The sequence below is a fragment of the Phocoena phocoena genome, chromosome 14, assembly GCF_963924675.1.
Source record: "Phocoena phocoena chromosome 14, mPhoPho1.1, whole genome shotgun sequence".
In the NCBI taxonomy this organism is placed as follows: Eukaryota; Metazoa; Chordata; class Mammalia; order Artiodactyla; family Phocoenidae; genus Phocoena; species Phocoena phocoena.
In genome coordinates, this window is record NC_089232.1 from 4960281 (window position 1) to 4983076 (window position 22796).

A 22796-nucleotide genomic window follows, 5' to 3' on the forward strand; every position below is an offset into this window, starting at 1 on the left:
ATGTAATTATTGCCATGCTAAAGTGGTTGTTTCTCTTCATTTCTCATTGTTAAAAAACTTTACCCAAACTTGAATCATTTCCTGTCTTAACAACTGCAATCTCTCTTTCCCGTTCTTCCTACACAACTAAACTCCCAATCACCACTGTCAAAGAAATTCCCCTCCTCATTGCCAAATAGATATCCCAAGCCATAAGATGTCACGTGCACACGTGTGCACACACACACACACACACACACAGGCACACGCATGCGCACGCGTTCCTACCCTACTGAAGTCCCTACTGGTGCTTCACAGCATGTCACCATCTAACTTGCTGTATATATTCCGTCATGATCTTGTTTATTAACCATCTACTTCTACTAGTATGTGTGCACCCGGAGGATAGGATTTTGGTCTGTTTTATTCACTGTCGTACCATCATTTTCTAGAAGAAAGCCTGATATGTAGTAGATGCATTTTGCATTATGTAAGATGAATAAATGAACCAATCATTTAACTCTGCACTTTGAAAACTCTTGTGCTTGATTTCAGTATTTTTCATCCCTTCCGCTTAACAACACTTTGTCTTCCTTGTCCAGCTCTTTTTCACAGCCCTGATAGGACTCTTCAGCTGTCTTTGTTTTGTCTCACCGGGCACTGTCCATGAATGTACAGGTCTTGAGTTTTAGGGCGACTTTTCTGTATTGGATCCTTCTAAAGGTAGCCGGGGAGCTGACTCAGCCAATGGGACTTCAAAGGATGGAGACCTGGAGCAAAGTGTTTCTCACCCTTGACTCAGTGGGGGAATGAGCAGAGAAAGCTGAAGTCTGAATCACCATCTCCAGGGCTGCTGCAGGCAAAGGCCCGGAGGAGGAATGTGTGCATCAGACCGGCTGCTCCAACCCTGGCTTGCCTCCTGGGCTGACAAGTGGGCTGGGAAGAGAAGTGGCTCTCTTGATGCTATTTACTGAAGCATGGCACCTTCAAGCCCAGGCTGGGCAGCCACTGACCCCAGATATGGGAAGGGGACCCCGTGAATAAGAGCGAGGGATACCTGGGTCAGGAGGTGCCAAACCCGGCTGTGCACCAGAGTCTCCTGGACATTCTAGAGTCCTGCCTCCTGAGTGCAATCTCTACAGGTGGTGCCTGGATATCTGTATGTCTTAAGAGCTACCAACTGCTCCCCAGACCAACCCTTGGTAACCAACAAGCCGAGAAGACCACTAAGGACCCTTCCAAGCCATGACTACGAGACTCTGAGACCTCCAGAGAGGTAGGGCATGGCCCAGGGGAGTTTTAAGTGGAGGTGGAGGTACTTCGGTTGGCCTGTGTTGGGGAGGGTGCCTTGTTTAGTGGACAGAAGCTGGGGCTTCTAGAGGTTCTGCAACACCCAGGACATCACTGCACAACAAACTGCCCCCCATCCTACCAAATTTTCAAACATCCCACACAACCTGAATGTAGGTAAGATCCGAGCCTGGAACCTAACTCTGTTTTTCATAGAAACAGGAAGTATTTTTGTGCAGTTTTACTACATATTGAATTTTGCAGAAATGCAGTTGCCATGAAAATTGAGGGGAAGTAGAACTTTTCTTCCTGAAATTAAAAAAAATATTTTTCATCATGGGAAAAGTCACTGATGGCTCCACCACGCATGACATCTGAAGCTCCAGAGAGGGACAGACTCTCTCCATCTGGCTTTGCGGCTACCACATTACAGACTTGTCTGTGCGTATCTGCACACCTGACGGCTTCTGTCTCCCTGTTCAGTGGTGCCCACAAATGTCCATGTTGAACTGAACATGGAATAGCTTTCATTTCTCCTTCACATCATGCTTAGTGTAATATAGTTACACGTTTAATGTCATGTATAGATAGGATACGTTATCAGTGAATTTCATTATAAGTTTGTAAAGAGAATGTTATAAAATATGCATTAAGGAAAGGAGCATGAAGTCTGTTGAAGCCAAGAACCACTGATCCAAACCTCTTAACTCATCCCTCAAAACAAAGCCACCACTCAGCCATAAAAAACGAATGAAATAATGCCATGTTCAGCAATATGGATGGACCTAGAGATTACCGTACTAAGTAAGCCAAAGACAAAAATCATGTGATATCATTTATATGTGGAATCTAAAAAACTTGACACAAATAAACTTATTTACCAAATAGAAATAGACTCAGACATAGAAAACAAACTCATGGTTTCCAAAGGGGATAGTGGGAAGGGGTGGGGGGATAAATCAGGAGGTTGGGATTAACATATACACACTTCTATATATAAAATAAATAAACAACAAGGTCCTACTGTATAGTCCAGGGAACTATATTCAGTACCTTCTAATAACACATAATGGAAAATAATCTGGCAAAGAAGAGATAATATATGTATAACTGAATCACTTTGCTGTATACCTGAAACTAACACAACACTGTAAATGAATGTACCTGTGACCAAGGGGGAAGGAGATACTGTTTGTACCAGACTAGATCCCAGCTGAGAATTATTCTTCATGCAGAGGTAATGAGGGAAGTTGCAAGAGAAAATCCTCTAGTGTGGTTTTCCTACCAAGTTGTTCTGCAGAGGAAAGATGGCACCTGCTAAATGATCAGTGGGTTCTAGATGGCTGGGGAGTAGCTGAAGAGGAGTCTCCAGGATACCCTCCCAGTCGTCATCCTCCAAAGCTATAAGGGTGGCCATTCCGCCATCTTCCTCTCCATCCTCAGCTAAACTTCTCCTGCCTCAGCCGTGGTCGTTGCCATCTGAGTGCTTTACTTAGATGGACTTTCCTCTCCCCCCTTCCTCTTTCCATCCTTTGCCCCCTCTTCCTCTCCTTCTTATTCTTCATCTCCCTCTACAATCTCTTCCAAGTCTCATTCCTTGCTCTCCATGCACCAAGATAGACCCATATGAGATACTACCTGTATTTTTATATTTTCTTGGAATTGTATCAACGTACCTTATTTTAAACTGTAACATTTTATCATTGTATATACGTAAAGTATTGATATAATTCATAAGGATTCCCCCCAGCCTTTTCATTTGCCATTAACATTTATGGTATCTTCTGCTCTGATTTACTCAAATTTGTTTTAAGCCTAGAATTCTGGGAATACTTCATTCCGAAAAAGCTAAATGCATTTATGAGAAAACTCAGCCTGCTTCTCAAAGTGGGGCTGCTGATGCTTTTCCCAATAAGATATAAATACAATTTTACATATAATAAGAATAGCACAGCATTGGAAGGTCTGAGGTTAAATGTCTTTGACTGATGAAATTTGGCGTTTTACTAGGTTATCTTCTGAATCAACACGCCTTGGATTGGAGTGCAGTGTCACCTTAAGGAAACAGACTGAATGCATTCGAATACTTAACTCAAGGCCGCATTCAGCCTTGCTCCATTTATATAATGTCTTTGGGTTGGTGTCTACTCAGTGTACAGTGTACCCCTATTTCTCAGGAAAGGGAACCAACTTCCCTGTTCCGCCACTTCCCGTCTATAGATGTGGCCCTAGGGATGAAGGGATGATACCCTGGGCCGTGGCTGGCTGGGCCAAGAGCGTCTGCTAGGCCCAAAGCTAGAGCATTCACTTTCTCTCTCCCCAGAACTTTGCATCCAACCTGAAACACACATCCTATGAGTCACGGTTGGAGTCAAAACAAAGAAGGTGCTATTCTGCTTAGAAATTCATCTGGGACATGCGGGGCGGCTATGTTTTCCTCTATATGAACCAGAGATGCAAAGAAAGGCAGTTTTCATAGAAAGAGAGAAGCAAGAAGTGGAGATAAGAAGAGAGAAAGACTCCTCAGGCTCCGCCAGGCAACCTCCCAGGCTGTTGCGGAAGCTAGGTGGCACCCCTGAAGGTTGGCTACAATTTCTCTTTTTTTTTTGCTTTGAGCAAAGGCAGCTCATTTCAACAAGCTCATGGTTCTTGCCATCGCCAAATCCTATCGCTTGTTATCACCAACGTCTACCTGAGTGCATCTCACTCTTCGTGGTGAATTTTTTCTCAGATTTGGTTGTTATTACACAATTTGATCCCTCTCTACTTCATGTCCACTCATTCGTTATTGTGTCTGTGTGTGTGTGACAGAGACAGAGAGAGAACTGACATAGAAAGCTCTGACCTAAGTATAGAAGTTTTCAAAGAAAGGCACTGTTTGAGGTTAACCTGTTCCTAAAGAGGACGTCCAGCTAACCCCAAAGTGTCCTGAAAGATGGCCTTCACCTCTGGATCCACTGGGCCCTCGGGCCTGGCTCTCACTGTACAGACTCGGGAATTCAGGTTTTGTGGTGTTTCACACGCATACTATTCTCGTGAGGCAGATGTGTCAGTCCAGAAAGGAGCTCTGACTATTTAGCTTAAAATAAAACCTGTAACTTCCAAAGGGACAAGCTATTATTATTTACTGACAGCACGTTTTCTTCTTCCAGGAAGGACACATTGGGAAACCACAATCGCATCAGAAGTGTTCTTAATGACCAAGGAATCAGACAGAAGGCTGGGTCCAGTGTTTAATGGCATCCATCTTGGGGACCTTCATCCCCACTCTGCATCAGCACTTCTCAGCGGCTGTGACTGGTGCGTAGCCGGGGTGGGCACTGTCGCATTTATCCAGGGGTCCGTACGTCTTGCTCCACGGCAGCCTCAGGCTCTTTTTTCTCTTTAGCTGTATTCCAGGATATAGCATGGAAGCCAACCTATTGCATGAAGGTGGTCTAATGCCATTTATACTGATTAAAAGGGTGATCTTTTGTACTGGGAATTACATTTCTTGAAAGTATTAAACAATGTATATTCTTTCTGGGTCAGCCTTTAATTGTTTCTGGTTGCCTGATAACTTCCTACCTTTGAAGGAGAGGCATCCATTACCTTGGGGAGAAGAAGACGGAGGCTAGAACAAAGAAGGTATTGCTTGTCTTAAAACTCCAGAGCAGAGTTTAAGGCCATGGCCAGACAATTGCCTAAGCCAAGTGTCCTTAATTGTAACAGGTGCAGTAGGAAAGGAAAAAAGAAAATGCTGACAAGTAACTATGACCTATCACCTATTGCAAGATGTATCTTAAAATGTGGTGGAAAATGTGCCAGGCTTTGCCGAGAGACAAGAGGGATTTAACTGGAGCTCCTCAAACTGGGCTTCACTTCTCAAGAGTCAGAGGGGAAGAGTGGACCCACACACCAGAGAGTGAGTTGGGCTGGACTAGAACAGGGAGGCCTTCCACCCAGCCCAGGAGGGCACGGCCTGTGGCCGATGGGAAGAGTCCACAGAAAGAGAAAACGGACGAAGCAAGAGCTTGGCTCTGAGGGTCAAGTCTGGAAGCGGGGGTAGAAACCTACGGTCACTGGGCTCGTGGCTTCCTCCCCCGGGGGAGCCCGGGAGGTGGCAACTGCCCCAGAAAGGTGGGCGCAGAGTGAGACCCGGCTTCCAGCCAGGCACAGAAGGATCCCAGAGCCCGGGGGCACCAGCAGAGTGGGGGAAGCCACCAAGAGCTCCTGGGACCAGGAAGCTGGAGTCCAGAAGCCTCACATCTGGCGCAATGGCAAGGCCCACGGCTGTTGGCACCGAGCAGCTTCATGGCCCACACCCAGTGAGACCTGTCACACCACAGCTGACACACAGGGTACAGGAGGCCACAAGGACCCAAGGACGGGGGCTACCACCTGACCCGGCAGGATGAGGCAACTCCCCTTGAGGGGGGCAGGCTGGGACCTCTCCACAACCCCTGCAGATGCCACACCAACATAAGGGAGAGGGCCAGTGGCAGCCGGAGGGGTTGCCCTGAAAGGCCAGGTCCTAAGAGTTACTGAGATTTAAAATAAACTCAGTGACGGACCTAGTCATGCCTGCCCTGGGCTAAAAACCTTGACCTGGACGGAGCATGCTGGAACTCATTAATCCTGGCATGTATTCATTCAGTAAATATTTATGGAGCACATACTACCTGCCGGGCAACGTTCTAGCTACTTGGGATGGATACGAGAACGAATCACACAAAAGCCCTACCGTGGAGCCTACATTCCGCAGGGGGTGAACCGATAGTAAACTGTGACCATAATAAAGAAGGGACTTCCATGGGATGTGAGACGCGAACCTGGAAAATAAGTGTCTGCCTCAAGGAGTCTGGGCCTGAGAGCAAAACCGTGTCCAGTTACACAATATCCATCCCCACCGGCGCCCCTACACTTGTGTATGCCAGCGTCGCCTCCCTCTGAAGGACCCTGAGGACAGAAGGATGAACACAAGGTAGGCCGTGTCCTCGAGGACCTGACAGCCCAGCCTGTGAGTTTGCACCATGGGCTTCGCGGGGCAGGAACTGTGTCCTTTCCTTCATTTAATAAATGTTTACCGAGCACCCAGTGAAATGCATGCCTGGCGCTGGGCACTCACACGAGACATTCACAAAGCACACACGGCCTACACAGCACACACAGAAGATACACACATACAGCAAACAGTACACCCTCACACAACACACACAGAAAAGTCACACAACATACCACATACACAAAACCACACACTCACACAACATACACAAAACATACACACGGCAAACACAACACCTGCCTCACACAACACACATGCTGACCCAACACACACATCCAAGTCTCCGTGCTGAAATGTTTTCACATTAAAGCCCCCAGGACAGAGATGCAGGCTGATGGGGCCAACCAACCAGGCAAAATACAACCACATGGAGGTGGTGAACGGAACAAAAGCCTTAAGACCTGGGTGGGGTGGGGTGGGGGTGGGGGGTCCCGGTGGAGACACTTCAGGACAACACTTGGGGGGTCCCAAGTTCCCGCAGGCGCCCCCCGCAGGCTCTGAGGAGGGATTTATGACCATGACAGTTGTTTACAATCAAGAGCCCGGGGTCTGCTCTCATGATGTAATTTCTTTAAGATGCTCTAGACTCTGTTCCTGCAGGGCCGAGAGGGCCACCTGGCACCAGGTGTACCTGTGTGTCTCTCAACACCTGGCGCTTCAGTAAAGGTTATAGTCACATTGTACAACTGTGTCATCGGGGTTTCTGTCCAGAAGTTAGTCTGATGCAGTGAAGTTTAAAACAATAACCTGCCGACAGCATGAAATTTATTTTCTAACTTTCAGCGGATCAAAGGAAGTGCAATTTGGCTTCCATAGTGAATATCCCCGTTTTGCATGACAGCACAAAGTGTTTTGAGAGGAAAAACCCTCTGTGGTCAAAGGCATATATATCTTTGAAGTGCAGTAAGGAGCTTATGTTTTAACTAGATATTCTTGAATTATTGAAAGAAGGTTCCAATCTCACTATGGCACGAAGTTACAGCTTTTACCATTACCCTCTGATAAACGTTTCTTTGGTCCCAGCTGAGCTGTATATCTTATTCTGAGCAATTTTAAATGAATACGTGTGTGTGTGTGTGTGTGTGTGTGTGTGTGTGTGTATACATATATATAGTATATATTGTATAGCTTTAAAGGAATATATATATGTTTCTTTTCTTGATACTTTCCAAACATATTCTTTAGCATGATTGTAATGAAAAACTCCCAGGAGGTAGCAGTTTTAGCACTTTTTCAAGGTCGAATAAATGAGATTAACTCTTGAAACTCAAGTGCTCAGAGTAAACGTTTTCTGCCCAGTAGTGTCCCCCGCACACAAGCGTTATTTCCTAGAAACCCATATCACACATCCCCAAGGGGCCATACAGACTTGGACAAACATTTAAACAAGCAACAAGCTGCCTCAAGTCCTTTTTGGAACAAGGTGAGATTCACCTAAACAAAGAAAGAAGCGGGGAACATGCCAGGTGAAAGTTAGGATGGAGAATCAAAGGTGGCTCTGTGAGTGCAGAAGTGACAAGTGAAACGTTGACAGCTGTTCAAAGATCTGAGAGTCGGAGGTAACTAACAGTAACATATGCAGGTACTTTACTTTGCTATGTCAACAGGAGAGCTAAGCCACAAATGTGTGTGCCGGGGATGCCACTAACGCATGTGCCGGGGATGCCACTAACGCATGTGCCGGGGATGCCACGAGTGTGTGTGGTGGGAGCATCGCCACTAATGCATGTGACCGGGATGCCACGAGCAACAGTAACTCATAGACAGGAGAGGCTCAAGGTGCCTCCAGCTCTACCCATTCCAATGGTGCTTCGTCAGCCTCAGTTCCCCATCTGTCACATGGGGAAACCAGAGCCCACCTGACCAGGATGGTGAACATACAGGTAAAGTGCTTATTGCTGTAGTTGGCACATAGTAGGTGCTTTCTGTCGCTAATTTTGGTCCCCCAAGATAGGTAGGGGACATGTTACACTTTCAAGCCTGGAGTAAGGATGCCTTCCCAGTCCAAAACTGGACCTGTGGTTTGATGAGAAAAGGTGCAGATAGGAGACAACACTGCCCAACATTGAAAACTAAGACCTTTCAGTATTTTACCTCCCGACTGTGTCACACATCTAAGATTCACACATAAACAAGCCTTACCTTTAAGAAGTGACTTTTTCCTTCCTCCTTTAGGACCAGATTCTTTCAAACTAGGTCAAACACTTATTGCAATGGGGTTATGAATTAATGTGAGAACAGTAAGAAGGAGAACTGAGAAACTACAGACGTGCAAAGTTTATCTAGAAAAATGTTAGCCTTGTCATACAGAAAACACTAGGACCCAGCACAGAAAGTCTGCTAACGTGATTTCACCCTTTTCTGCCAATGGGAGAAAAAGTGAACCCGAGAGTTTTCAGGACCATAAACATCCTCCTTCTGTGTGTGTGTGTGTGTGTGCGTGTGTGTGTGTGTGTGTGTGCGTGCTGGAGGGGAGGGGAGGAATCCTCTAACGTGTCCAACACAATGCAAATAAATGCTTCTTAAACTGAAATGTGATTGACATGTTAGTTTCAGGTGTACAACATAATGACTGGATATTTGTATATACTTTGAAATGATCACAATAAGTCTGGTGAACAACCATCACCACCCACAGTTACTATGGTTATCGTGCTGTATATTACATCCTAGGACTTATTTATTTGATAACTGGAACTTTGCACATTTTGACCCCTTCACCCATTTCACCCCTCCCCACCCCCTGCCTCTGGTAACCACCAATCTGTTCTACCTCTGAGATAATTCAAAATCAGACTTAGACAAAGTGATCTCAATTATAGGGAAATCGCTCTCCCTCCTCTCCCCTTTTCCACAGAACCACTAACAGCACTTTCGTATAAATAAAATTCTCAAAATGCATTGAAGAACATTTAGAAGCAGTAAAATTAATCCAGAAACATCTCTGGCAGAAGCATGTTGGCCATCTGAGCCAAAACCTGGCTGACCTTTCAATGTTATTATTGTATTGTGAAAAGAATTTTTGAACAACCAGTTACCATATTTACTTAAGAGTCAGCGTGGCCAAGAATGAAGTAAATACCGTGCGAACCATCAGGTCTCTTAACGACCAGAGAATCTTTTTATACTCAGAGTTTCACTGTCACTACTTGAGGCAACAAGATTATATGTGTGGGAGGCTCTTCAATTTCCCCCTCAGAAGGAGGACTGGGGAAGAAGAAAGGAAGTAGTGCTCAAAGCTAGAGAAAAGGAGAGATGAATAAGGCAGCCATCAGGAAAAGTCTGAACCACCCTAATGCAAAAACCCACCCACCCTGTGGACACAAAACTGACGTGTGGAACCTACGTGGGTGTTTTTCCCACTTTGTCAAATGAGATGGTTAGACCAACACAGACTTTTCTTCTAAAGCACCCACATTAGCTGGATAAATAGTGCTAGGTCAGCCCCTACTTCCTCTTTGCTTGGGCTTTGGCAGTCAGAACCCACCCCCGCAGGGCTCCCACTCCCCTGGATGAAGCCCAGACCACTGGCTCTCATTCCAGACCCGCCTGGCCTCCCTGACTCCATCTTTCTGACAAGTTCCCCTCCTTGCCTCGATGCTTCTTGGCTGAGGTCAAATCACAAAGCAGCCTCCTTGCCAGTTTCTCCATTGTTCCCTCATTCCCTCTGCCCAGACTGTTATCCTTCTTCCCCCTTCGTCTTCCAGGCCCATCCTCAAGACTGTATGCTCCTTTCAGAGGGTGTTCTAGGGTTTTCCCACCCCTCCAACCAGGGGAAACGGGTGACTATCTCCACCTCCTCTGAGCCCTTGGCTTCACCTCCCCGTCCCTGGTGGCACCAGCACCCCGGACTCCGTATGGCTGAGTTCTTCTCTCCCTGATACTCTTCACGTGCCGAAAGGTAAGCTCTTTCCCTTACTGACCGTAGCTTGAGCAGAGCAGATGTTTAACTCTTAGCCGAATAAATGAAAGCGGCTCCACTTACACTGCTTACACCCACTGTCCCTTAGAAAATTCAAACCACACGGACGGGACAGAGAACCTGTGACCATGTTCAGGAACAACGTTTTCTGGGAAGTGGACCCAAATTCCCCCAGCAGAGGGAGGTGGCAGTCACTCAGGACAGCCCTGTTCTAGCCAGCTTCTTGTTGACTTGGGTAAATTATGGAAATTACGGCCGTCTATTTCCCGGGTCAGTGATTCTCAGACCACATTATAGCACCTGCACCCGGAGAGTTTTGTAAAAATCCCTCTGCCCAGGTCTGCTGCATCTCAGACCTATGCCATCAGAACGTCTGGGGGGTGGGGCCCCCCAGGTGATTCCAACGGGTAATCAAGATGGACAAAGGCTGGCCTAGATCACAGAGGCTGATCATAGTAGGTATCCGGACGTAGCTGAGTGGGTCCCCTAATGCAGCAACACCATTTTCTACACCGACTGGGCCGACAGGGGCCAGGCAGAGGAAGAGAGTCCAACTTCAGGGGTTTATTCACACACAGCAGTTTTCCCTGGAACAATAATTCATGACCCGGACATCAGTTCCAGACTAAAGGAAGTGTCTGTCTCCACCACCCCTCCTCCGCCACCCTCCCAGCATTTTTCACTTTCCTGTGAACCTAGTTTTTATATATTATGTCACGTTACCTAAATTTCTTAAACATTTCAACTGGGAGAGAAAATCTAGAACTCTGATCTTGCAGTTAAATAAATCTCAGAATTCGAGGTTGATGAGAAATATTCAAGTGTGCTAAGTGATGTGGGGTGTAATTTCCCACATTATTACAGTAGCAAAAATGTAACCTCTCCTTCTCCCTATGAGTCAGCTCAGTAAACCACTGCGATAGTCTAGAGAAGTGCTTAAACCTTGAGGGAAATTTGTTCAAAAGAGGTTGTCATGGCAAGTATCACATGAGATTTTTTTAAATCAACAAGTCAAAGAACCCATTCTATCACCCCTGACTAGAATCATATATCTTCTCCCCAGGAAAGAAATGCTGTGACTTTTTGCATATCGTTTAACAGGTTATTATTTTGTTTGTTTGTTTCCCAGCTTAATTGAAATATAATTGACATATAACATTGTGTAAGTTTAAGGTGTACAACGTGTTGACCTGATATATTTTTATACCGTCAGATATGACCACCATAGTGTTAGCTAACGCCTCCATCCCATCACATAATTATCACTTCTTTTTTTTGTGGTGAGAACATTTAAGATCTACTCTCTTAGTGACTTTCAAGTATGTAATACAATATATTAGCCACAATCACCTTGCTGAACATTAGATCCCCAAACTTGTTATTCTTATAACTGGAAGTTTGTACCTTTTGACCAACATCTCCCCATTTCCCTCACTCCCCAGCCCCTGCAAACGCTACTCTACTTTCTGTTTCTCTGAGTTCAGCTTTTTTTGATTCTACATATAAGTGATATCGTACAGTATTTGTCTTCCTCTGTCTGACTTATCTCCCTTGGCTTAATACCCTGAAGCTTCTTCCATGTTCTTGCAAAAGGCAGGGTTTCCTTTCTCGTGGCTGAATAGTATTCTATTGTATGTCCAGTATGTACCACATCTTCTTTATCCATTCATCTGTTGACAAACACTTAGATTATTTCCATATCTTGGCTATTATGAATAATGCTGCGATGAACATGGAAGTGTAGGTATCTCTTTAAGATACTGATTTCATTTCCTTTGGATATATACCCAGAAGTGGAATTGCTGGATCATATGCTAGTTCTATTTTTTAACTTTTTGAGGAACCTCCATACTGTTTTCCAAAGTGGCTACACCAATTTACTTTCCCACCAACAGTGCACAAAGGTTCCCTTTTCTCCACATACTCATTAACATTTGTTATCTGTTCTTTTATTGATGTACAGATCATTCATTAACAGATAGATGATACAATCTGTGAAACCGGGTTTCTCCCACCTATTTCAGGCAGGGTATGTTTAATCCTTCCAGAGAAATATCTGTTGAGTTCCTATTATAGTTGAATTTTTACTTTATAATATGTATTGTATTGGTTGTAGCTTAAATATCATCTACAGACCATTTCAGAGGCTGGAAAATAACCCTTGCACAGAACGCCTTCTTTAAAAACTAGCTTACAGGTGCCAGGTGCCAGCTTGGATGATAAATTCCCATAAGAAATGGTAGAAGGGAGCCTTAATCATGTTCCTCCCGTGAACGAACTCTGAAAGCTTCGGCACTCATAGAAATATGAGTTCAAATACATCTCAAAAAGAATTATTCATCGACTAGCACTTCCCTTCTTTGGGTCCCGTCATCATATCAGCACAGTGAAACGTGAAGAGGTTTGGGAGCCCAACTGACCCAGGTTCAAATCCTGACTCTGTCATTCATCTGCCACCATCTGGAGATGGTACCTGCCTAAATCTGCTAGCTCTGCCCCCCATCTTCCTTTGGGACAAATTGAAAACAGTAAAACCTGTGTACAGAGCACAGGTAATGTCCGTAAAGCACCCAGACGTCGCCAGGAGGAGCCAGATGACAGCTGACCCTGGTTCATTCAGGAGAGCGGCAGATCTGCCCGGAGCGATGTGGTCAAAGAACCAGTGATTGAAATCCAGGTAATAAATGATCTGAGAAAAGTTGTCCCATGATTTCCAGTCAAGTTCTGCCCTCTCACTAAGTCCAGGAATTGAATGAGGGAAACCACATCAACCTCTGGGGTCATACGCACGGCTGTGGAATGTGTTGGGTTTGCAGCCATGTTGGAATATATCGTTGGCGTAAGTGGCTGAGTGGATACAGTCAAACAAACCAACACTGCTTACCTCAGCCAAGAAGTTCAGCATCTTCAGCAAAAAGAGGATAATGTATAAGTGTGTCCACTTCCAAAAATTTCCCCTCAAATGATAAAAAAAGGCAGACCTCCACAAAAGACACAATCACGCCATCGCCTAGTTCTATACCAACACCATCATTCATTTGTTCAATGATTCGGAGAATGTCTGAAGCCTTCAGACGTCAAACTTGCTAATATTCTCACCAAAATTTTAGTCATTGTCATGAACAGATTGAACACAGATATCGGAAAACCAAGAGCCTAAAAATCTATGAATCCTGAAATGTTTATTTTAATTACAGTTAGCACAGATGCCGTTCAAGTTTTGTTTTTGTTTTGTTTTTTTTGCGGTACGCGGGCCTCTCACTGTTGTGGCCTCTCCCGTTGCGGAGCACAGGCTCCGGACGCGCAGGCTCATTGGCCATGGCTCACGGGCACAGCCGCTCCGCGGCACGTGGGGTCTTCCCGGACCGGGGCACGAACCCGCGTCCCCCGCATCGGCAGGCGGACTCTCAACCACTGCGCCACCAGGGAAGCCCCGTTCAAGTTTCCTAAACGTGTTTCTGGGCTTTTCCTTTGTAAGTGTCCCTTTGGCTGTGCCTCTTTTACCTCCTTATCATTATCACTAGACAAGTCCCCACCCCACCCCGTGTTGTGTTGGATTGGGCCACTCTGTCTGAGTTACGCATCTGGAGCTCATCTGTGGAGTCCCTTCTCCTCCAGAGCAAACCCTGCCTGCCCTCTTCTCCCTGGACCAGGAAGCAAAACCAGCTGAGGTGTTAACTGATCTCACAGCTGTCCCACTTCCTGCCCAGGTGGTCCTATCTCCATGGAAACCTGCGACCCTGAACACATCTTCTGGGCCAGCAGGTCCTGAAGCCTTCATCCAGACACACCACCTACGCGCACACGCACGCTCGTGCTAATCCCCACTCTAATCACCAGTTGTGCCCTAGATAGGGGCCTGAGAGCCCGACCAACAATACTTGACCTCGGTCCCCTATGTTTCTTCCCAAGATAGAAGCACCTCTGGGCTTAGAGCCTTAACCATCAGGCACGTGAGGGTGTGGCCCGGCCCCTCTGCAGGGCCCTGCCAATGCTACAGCGGCCCCATAATACTGGAACCAGAGGGGCCAAACTGAAAGAGGATGCGGGGCAGAGAGAGTGCCTCTCCTCCAGGCCTTCCCCAGCAATGAGGCTGAGGAATTTTGCTCTATTTGGGAGTGCCTGGAGAGCATCCTCAGGGAGCTCAGAATCAGGCGCTAGTCCCAGCTCCACCCTTGGCCCACCCCGTGGCCTTGAGGAAAGCTCTTGATTCTTCACCTCTAAACACAGAAGGAACACCCTACCTGCACCTACAGAGAAGGACATAAGAGAAGCTCCAGCCCCATGGACTCCCCAGCACCAAACAGGCCCCCGCAGTGGTCTGCAAGGCCGGGGTTCTCATCTGGAACCAGAAGCGCCTGGGCCTCTCTGCTGCCCCCTCCGCCTGCCTTTTGATCATTGAGGTTAATTCTGTCTCGAAACTGTAAGTAAGAAAGTAAGAAGCCGCTGCTCACTTTCTTCCTCTGTGTTTTCCCGTCCTCCGACTCCTCTCAGCACTGGAGACACTGAGCACAGGGCTCAGCCCGGACTGGACGCTCATGAATCATTTCTCAGAACCCTCAGTTCATTTAGCAAAGCGTGAGGGGATGAGCAAGAATGCCCTCTGTACACCTAGTTTCATTCCTGGGAGAGGCAGAGTGCGTGCCTGTGGAATGTCTCCACGGCCACGTTCAGGCAAAGCACCTGTCGCTTGTCACACACCCAGGAATCCAGGGCTGGGCGAGACAGCACAGTGTCCTGCGTGCCAGGACATGTCCGCCCTGCCACCATCTCTCATGGTAAATACAACGACGGCCCCCAGTGCTTGGGCACAGGGATTGGGCTTCCCTAATATCACACAGGTGAGCACTTGTGGTCTGGGAGGTAAGACTGTACACACTCTGGCACCATCTCCCCAGCCTGTGACTGGGAAGTTCAGAATAAAACCCAAGCTCCTTACCACGGCCCCATCTCCGTCCACACCACCGTGATCTGGCCCCATTCTCCTGTCCGCCCCTCAGGCTCAAATGCCGCTGTTCCCTCTGCATCAGACCTCACACCTCCTCACAAGGACCCCCCATCACCAGGTAACGTAGACCCAGCCCCTTAGCTACTGTATCAGCAGCCGTCTGTGTCTTTCATGACGCTCATCACACACTCGACTTGGGCTACTGCCTGGCCCCTCTGTGTGCCCTGCCCTACTGCAGCGTCCCATGGCTGGACACCCACGAGGCTCAAAAAACAATCGTCGTGATCACAGCCGGTTTTAAAACAATCTCAAGGCCACTACACACCTATTAGAACGGCCAAAATCCACAACACTGATGGCAGATGCTGTCAAAGATGTGTAGCACCAGGGACCCTCATTCACTGCTGGAGGGGGTGCAAAAGAGTACAGCCACTTTGGAAGACAGTCTGACAGTTTCTCACCAAACTAAACATACTCTCACAGTACGATCCTGCAATCACTCTCCTTGGTATTTACCCAAAGGAGTCGAAAACTTATATCCACACAAAAACCTGCACATGGATGTTTACAGAAGCTTTATTAATAACTGACAAAACTTGGAAGCGACCAAGATACCATTCAGTAGGGGAATGGATGAATCACCAGTGATCCAACCAGACAATGGAATATTATTCAGTGCTAAAGAGAAATGAGCTATCAAGCCATGACAAGACATGATGAAACCTTCAGTGAATAATACTAAGTGAAAGAAGCCAATCTGAAAAGGCTGCATAATGTATGATTCTAATTATATGACATTCTGAACAGGTGAAATTATAGAGACAATAAAAAGATCGGTAGTTGCCAGGGGGCGGGGGGAGGAGGGATGAACAGGCAGAGCACAGAGGACCTTTAGGGCAGTGAAAATACTCTGTATGATACCATAATGATGCACACACGTCATTCTGTATTTGTCTAAACACATAGAATGTACCACACCAAGAGTGAGCCCTAAGGTAAGCTGTGGACTTTGGGTAACAATGACATGTCAGTGTAGGTTCATCCGTTGTACCGAATGTATCCCTCTGGGGAGTGGGGCATACTACTAATGGAGCAGGTTACACACGTGTGGGGCAGGGGGTATATGGGAGATATCCATACCTTCCTCTCAATTTTTCTGTAAACTTAAAACTGCTCTTAAAAAATAAAGTCTAAAAAGAACTACCATATGACCCAGCAATCCCACTCCTGGGCATATACCAGGAGAAAACCATAATTCAAAAAGATACATGCACCCCAGTGTTCATTGCAACTCTATTTACAATAGCCAGGACATGGAAGCAACCTAAATGTCCATCAACAGAGGAATGGATAAAGAAGATGTGGTACATGTATACAATGGAATATTACTCAGCCATAAAAAAGAATGGAATATTGCCATTTGCAGCAACGTGGATGACCTAGAGATTGTCATACTGAGTGAAGTAAGCCAGACACAGAAAGACAAACATATCGTTTATATGTGGAATCTTAAAGAAAGGGTACAAATGAACTTATTTACAGGACAGAAGTAGTATCGTGGATGTAGAAAACAAACTTATGGTTACCAGGAGATAAGGGGGAGTGGATAAATTAGGAGATTGGGCTTGACATATACATATTACTATATACAAAATAGATAACTAATAAGGACCTACTCTATAGCACAGGGAACTCTTCTCAATACTCTGCAATGACCTCTATGGGCAAAGAATCTAAAAGAGAGTGGATACATGTATGTGTATAACTGATTCACTTTGCTGTACGCCTGAAACTAACACAACATTGTAAATCAACTACATTCCAATAAAAATTTTTAAAAATAAAAAAATAGTCTAAAAAAACCCCTCAGCAATGATATGAGATATGAAAAATCCGAAAACACACAGAGTTAACCTCTTCCCCCTATAAGATCACCAAAGCTAAAAAATAAAAACAAAAAACAACAACAACAAAAAACAAAACACAGTTTGGTAGCATACTGTGTCGACATACGTGTAGAGAAACATCTTCTCAAACATTCCTGGCAGAGTTGTTATCTGTTATAACCTGATGGGAGGTGGGTGGGCAAATCACAAATGCACACAAGCCTCTGACCCAGCAGTGCCACTTCTAGGAATTTAGCCAACAAATACGCTTGCTAGCACTTCTGCAAAATGACACAGGCATGGATGTTTGTTATTCATTGCACCATTGGTTGTAATAGCAGAAGACTGCAAACAACTTATTAGTCAGCAAAAGGTTAAAAAGCAGCTCGTTAGATGCAGATTTGGAACCAGGTACAGATAAGTGTACATCACTGGCATGTGTGATGATTAATTTTATGTGTCAACTGAACTGGACCATGGGATGCCCAGATAGCTGGTGTGTCTGTGAGGGTGTGTCTGGAAGAGATTAGCACGTGAATTGGTGAACTGAGTAAAGCAAATGGCCCTCCCCAGTGTGGATGGGCTCCATCCAATCCTTTGGGGGCCTAAATAGAGCAAAAAGGTAGAGGAAGGTTGAATGAACTCTGCCTGACAACTTGATGAGGATGTCGGCCTTCTCCTGCCCTTGGCACTCCTGGTTCTTAGCCCTTCAGACGAGACAGGTGTCTACACCATTGCTCTAGCTCTCAACCTTCTAACTACGCCATCTGCTTTCCTTGGTCTACAGTTTGTAGATGGCAGATCCTGGGACTTCTCAAGCCTCCACGATGGCATAAACCAATCCACACCTTATAATAAGTCTATTCCTAGACAGATACATATAGACAGATAGACACATATATAACCAAGAGGAGACTGAGATAGCTATATCGATACCTACATATCTACATATATATCAACCTCCTATTGCTTCTCCAGAGAGAGAACCCTGACTAACACAGTGTCAAAGAGGTGGAAGAAACCGTTAACTATCAACCTACTGGTGAGAAAGAGGGAAAGACTTCGCTGAATAACCTTTTGAAAGCCTTTTAAACTGTGTGTTATTTATTCGAAAGCACGCAAGCTATGTGTTTTTATTCATTTATCCTCGCTAGAGACCGTGTCATGAAGCCCAGTCGTGCACTAAGTACGGATGTGACTTTAGGCAAATCATGTCCCTGCACTTACATTTCTTACTCTGCAAAGTAAGACAATAATAAAGACTACCTCGTACACAGGGCACTTAGAACCAGGTCTCACATGTAGAAAGTGCTCTGTTGGTTATTTGCCATCATCATTACTTATTCAATACCAGGTTCAAACGATTGCGAAATGTTCATTTGACCCCAATTTTAACAACCGACCACTGACTGAGGGTCAGAGTGAAACTCTGTACCTCCTGCCAAGCTTTCCATACATGCCAAGTCCATGGGACTTGCACTTACAAAAGCTGCGATCTCCGTTTTCCTGTCTACCCTGGGTTTGTATTCATTTGCTTAACCTCCATTAAGAGCTTTAAAGTCTTACTCAGTAGAAACAGAAACCAACCCACACTAAACTAAACCAAGAAAACAATCAATATGTCCCAGATGAAGCTCCATTTTTAAATCCTCTGTAATTCCTTTTGGGGATATTCATTTCCCTGCAGAGTTGGGTAAAAACGTTCCTAGCTCCCTTCCACTGACTCATGCGAGAAACGCTCTTCAAGCCCTCACAGGGTGTCAGACCCCAAACCGGGCCCAGGAGAGAGAGAAACACATAAAACCAGTCCCTACCTTTCAGAAGCTCTCACTGGGGATCAGAGTAAAGCAAGTGGATGGTGAAAATCCCACGTGCAGGTGAGATAAAGAAGCAACAAAATAAAACCTGTTTTTAATCTAAAGTATGTCCATGTGCTACTGAATCTAGGAACCAAGAAACATGTAACACGCACAACCTTCCAAGTTTAGAATTAGAAGACATTGTCAAAATGTCAGCACGCAGCTCTCCCAAAACGAGATACTCTATAAGGTAAGGCTATAATATAAGTAAACTTCATATTAATACTAGTAATAGTACCATTTGGTATTTTTACTTTCTTTCTATTTAAAGAACATTCCTCTAGCTTTTCTCTTTATCTTCCCAGTAGGGTCATGTGGTGGAGTGGAAAGTCAGTCCTTTTACCTCTAAATTGTAGAGATAAAAGGAGATAAAATCATAGAGACTGAGGTTTGCGCTCAGGTGTTCAAACGGTAAATAAAAAGTCAGAGCAAAAGCATTTGACTGCCACACACTCTGGGCAGACTTGCTGAGAGACATCAAATGAGGTCAAAGGCCTCAGAAATTAGGTTGGCAAAAGTTACTGTGAGAGAGGATTGGTTTGATAATGTAACCAAAAAAAGACAAGAAGCTGAACCTAAAGGGGCAGAATGGGAAGCCAGAAGGTTTCACAAAAGGTGTCCTTGAAGCAAATTAAGACAACAAAATACTCTTGGCCAGTTACCAGGTTAGTACACTTTAGAAAAAAAAAAAAAGGTGAAAAACCCAATGCCGGTGAAAGTGTGCGAAAGGGGTGTCCGTACAGTGCTGGAGGGAGTATACGTGACTAGTACTTTCCTAGAAAAATTTAGTAACAGAAGCAAGAGCTTCAAATATGCTCGTGCCCTTTGACCTCTGGGAATTTATTCCAAGGAAATAATCAGGAAGAGAGGCATAGGTTTCCCTATAGGAATGTTAGTTTGGGGAATGTTAATAATAGAAAAGAAAAACATCAAATATACCAACGTGATTTAACAAATCATCTGTGTAATGTGATTAAAAAGCTTTTGTAGGAAGAAATACATTAGCATGGTAAAACGCTCACAGCGTATTGCTGAAAGGGAAAAGCAGGTGATAAAACATCACGTACAGCACAAGCACGTTTTGTCAAAAAGGTAAATGTGTTCAGAGAAAACCACACCCACCAAAATACTAACAGTATTTCTCTCACAATGTTAGGTTTTTATGTTTCACCTTTTTCATTTATCTCTATGTATTCTTTTTTGTGTGTGTGGTACGCGGGCCTCTCACTGTTGTGGCCTCTCCCGTTGAGGAGCACAGGCTCCGGACGCGCAGGCTCAGCGGCCATGGCTCACGGGCCCAGCCGCTCCGCGGCATGTGGGATCTTCCCGGACCGGGGCACGAACCCGTGTCCCCTGCATCGGCAGGCGGACTCTCAGCCACTGCGCCACCAGGGAAGCCCTCTATGTATTCTTTTTTAATTTTATTTTTGACCATGAGCATGTGCTGTCTGTGTACGTTTTTAAAGGCTATATTTCAGAAGTGGATCAGAGCCACTCCGTGACCTCGCCTGTGGAGTTTCTCTCCTCAGCAAGTTAACAGTGCCCAAAAGGGTTTGTAGGTTAAAGACTAAAAACTGAATGTGGGGACTTCCCTGGTGGTACAGTGGTTGGGAGTCCGCCTGCCAATGCAGGGGATGTGCCACAACTACTGAGCCTGCTCTCTAGAGCCCTTGAACCACAACTACTGAAGCCCACGCGCCACAACTACTGAAGCCCACGTGCCTAGAGCCCATGGAGCCCCTAGAGCCCTAGAGCCCATGCTCCACAACAAGAGAAGCCACCGCAATGAGAAGCCCGCTCAGCGCACCAAGGAGTAGCCCCCGCTCGCTGCAACTAAAGAAAGCCCGTGCACAGCAACGAAGACCCAATGCAGCCAAAAATAATAAATAAATTAAATAAATTAAAAAAAACAACTGAATGTTGAGTAGAGACAGGCCAGAAGCATCTTTCAGAATTCATCACTACTCGTCGACAGATGAATGGATAAAGAAGATGTGGTATATTTATACAATGGAACATTACGTAGCCATAAGAAAAGAATGAAATAATGCCATTTGCAGCAACATGGACGGACCTAGAGATTATCATACTATGTAAAGTCAGACAGAGAAAGACAAATATTATATGATATCACTTATATGTGGAATCTTAAAAACAAAATGATACACATGAACTTATTTACAAAACAGAAGTAGACTTACATAGAAAAAAACCTTATGGTTACCAAAGGGGAAAGGTGGTGGGGGAGGAGAGATAAACTGGGAGTTTGGGATTAACAGATACACACTACTATATATAAAATAGATAATCAACAAGGCCCTACAGTATAGCACAGAGAACTATACTGGATATCTCGTAATAACCAATAATGGAAAAGAAACTTAAAAAGAATAGATATGTGTGTATAACTGAACCACTTTGCTGTACACCTGAAACATTCTAAATCAACAACACTTCAATAAAAAATACATTTTTATCATATGATATCACTTATATGTGTAATCTAAAAGAAGGTAACAAATGAACTTATTTACAAAGCAGAAATAGAGCCACAGATGTAGAAAACAAACTTATGGTTACTGGGGGGAAGGAGGGGAGAGGGATAAGTTGGGAGATTGGGATTGACACATACACACTACTATATATAAAATAGATAATAAGAACCTACCGTGTAGCACAGGGAACTCTACTCAACACTCTGTAATGACCTCTATGGGAAAAGAATCTAAAAAAGAGTGGATACACGCATGTGTAGAACCGATTCACTTTGCTGTACACCTGAAACTAACACAACATGAAATCAACTATACTCCAATAAAAATTTTTTAAAAAATAAAATGCTCTAATTTATAAGTTAACATTTAAATAACTGTGAAAAACTATTAGAAGTATAATAATATAAAGCAAATTGGAATAAATGTTGAAGAAACTCTAAAAAATACATTTCTAAATAAATAAATAAAAATAAAATAAAATTCATCATCACTATTAGGAAGATCAAATTCATCTTGAGAAGTGTCCCTACTCCTTCCAGATGGTATGTCTCCTCCCTTTCCCCAACTATCCACACGTTTTCAGTGAGCACAGATTTCCCCCCCGGCCCCCAGCACACACATGGTGGCCTCCAGTTGCCTGTGGGTGGACATGGTGATTCACCAAAGCAGCTAGTCACTGAAATGTCCTTCCCACCATCCAGCCCTTCACACCCTCACACCCACAGTGCAAAGTCACATTTGGCATAAGAGCAAGAGGAAGTTTTAAGTTGAATTGAATGCTTAACCTCATTTTTGTTTCCTTCCTCCCTATCTTTAATATCTTTCTTTAATATCTCAGATTCTGTCCCATTTTCTTATTCTTTCACACAACATTATTATAGAACATAGAGAGGTCAAGGGTGTCCAATAAGAAATACAAGGCAATGTTGACCAAACCCTGAGAGCCTACAGTCTTCCTTGCAACTCCAGATGTAACATTTTCAAAGCCTCTGAAAAAGCATGCTCAAGACAGTGATGGCTGACCAGGGCTCCCTGAGCTATACAGGCCTCTGCTCTGGGGGTGATGGCCAGTCCTAGTGTCTGAGTGATTCCCTAGGCCCAGCAAAGGGAATAAGTTTCCCGAGCCCAATAAAAATAAAAACAAACAGCAACAACAACAACCATGCTCAAGCATTTAAGAGTCCATCGTATCTACTGAGATGATCGTATGGTTTTTCTCCTAAAGTTTGTTACTATGGTGTATGACATTGATTGCTTTGCGTATATTGAAGAATCCTTGCATTCCTGGGATAAACCCCACTTGGTCATGGTATATGATCCTTTTATTGTGCTGTTGGATTCTGTTTGCTAGTATTCTGTTGAGGATTTTTGCA

General features: G+C 44.8%; 1 non-coding gene across 1 annotated transcript; it reads left to right on the forward strand.

The window, feature by feature from the left end:
• Window positions 1-22430: 22430 nt before the first annotated feature.
• LOC136134255 (small nucleolar RNA SNORD86) lies at window positions 22431-22513 on the forward strand. The gene has a single exon (XR_010656538.1). It is a non-coding gene; the product is annotated as a small nucleolar RNA SNORD86 (small nucleolar RNA).
• Window positions 22514-22796: the final 283 nt, after the last annotated feature.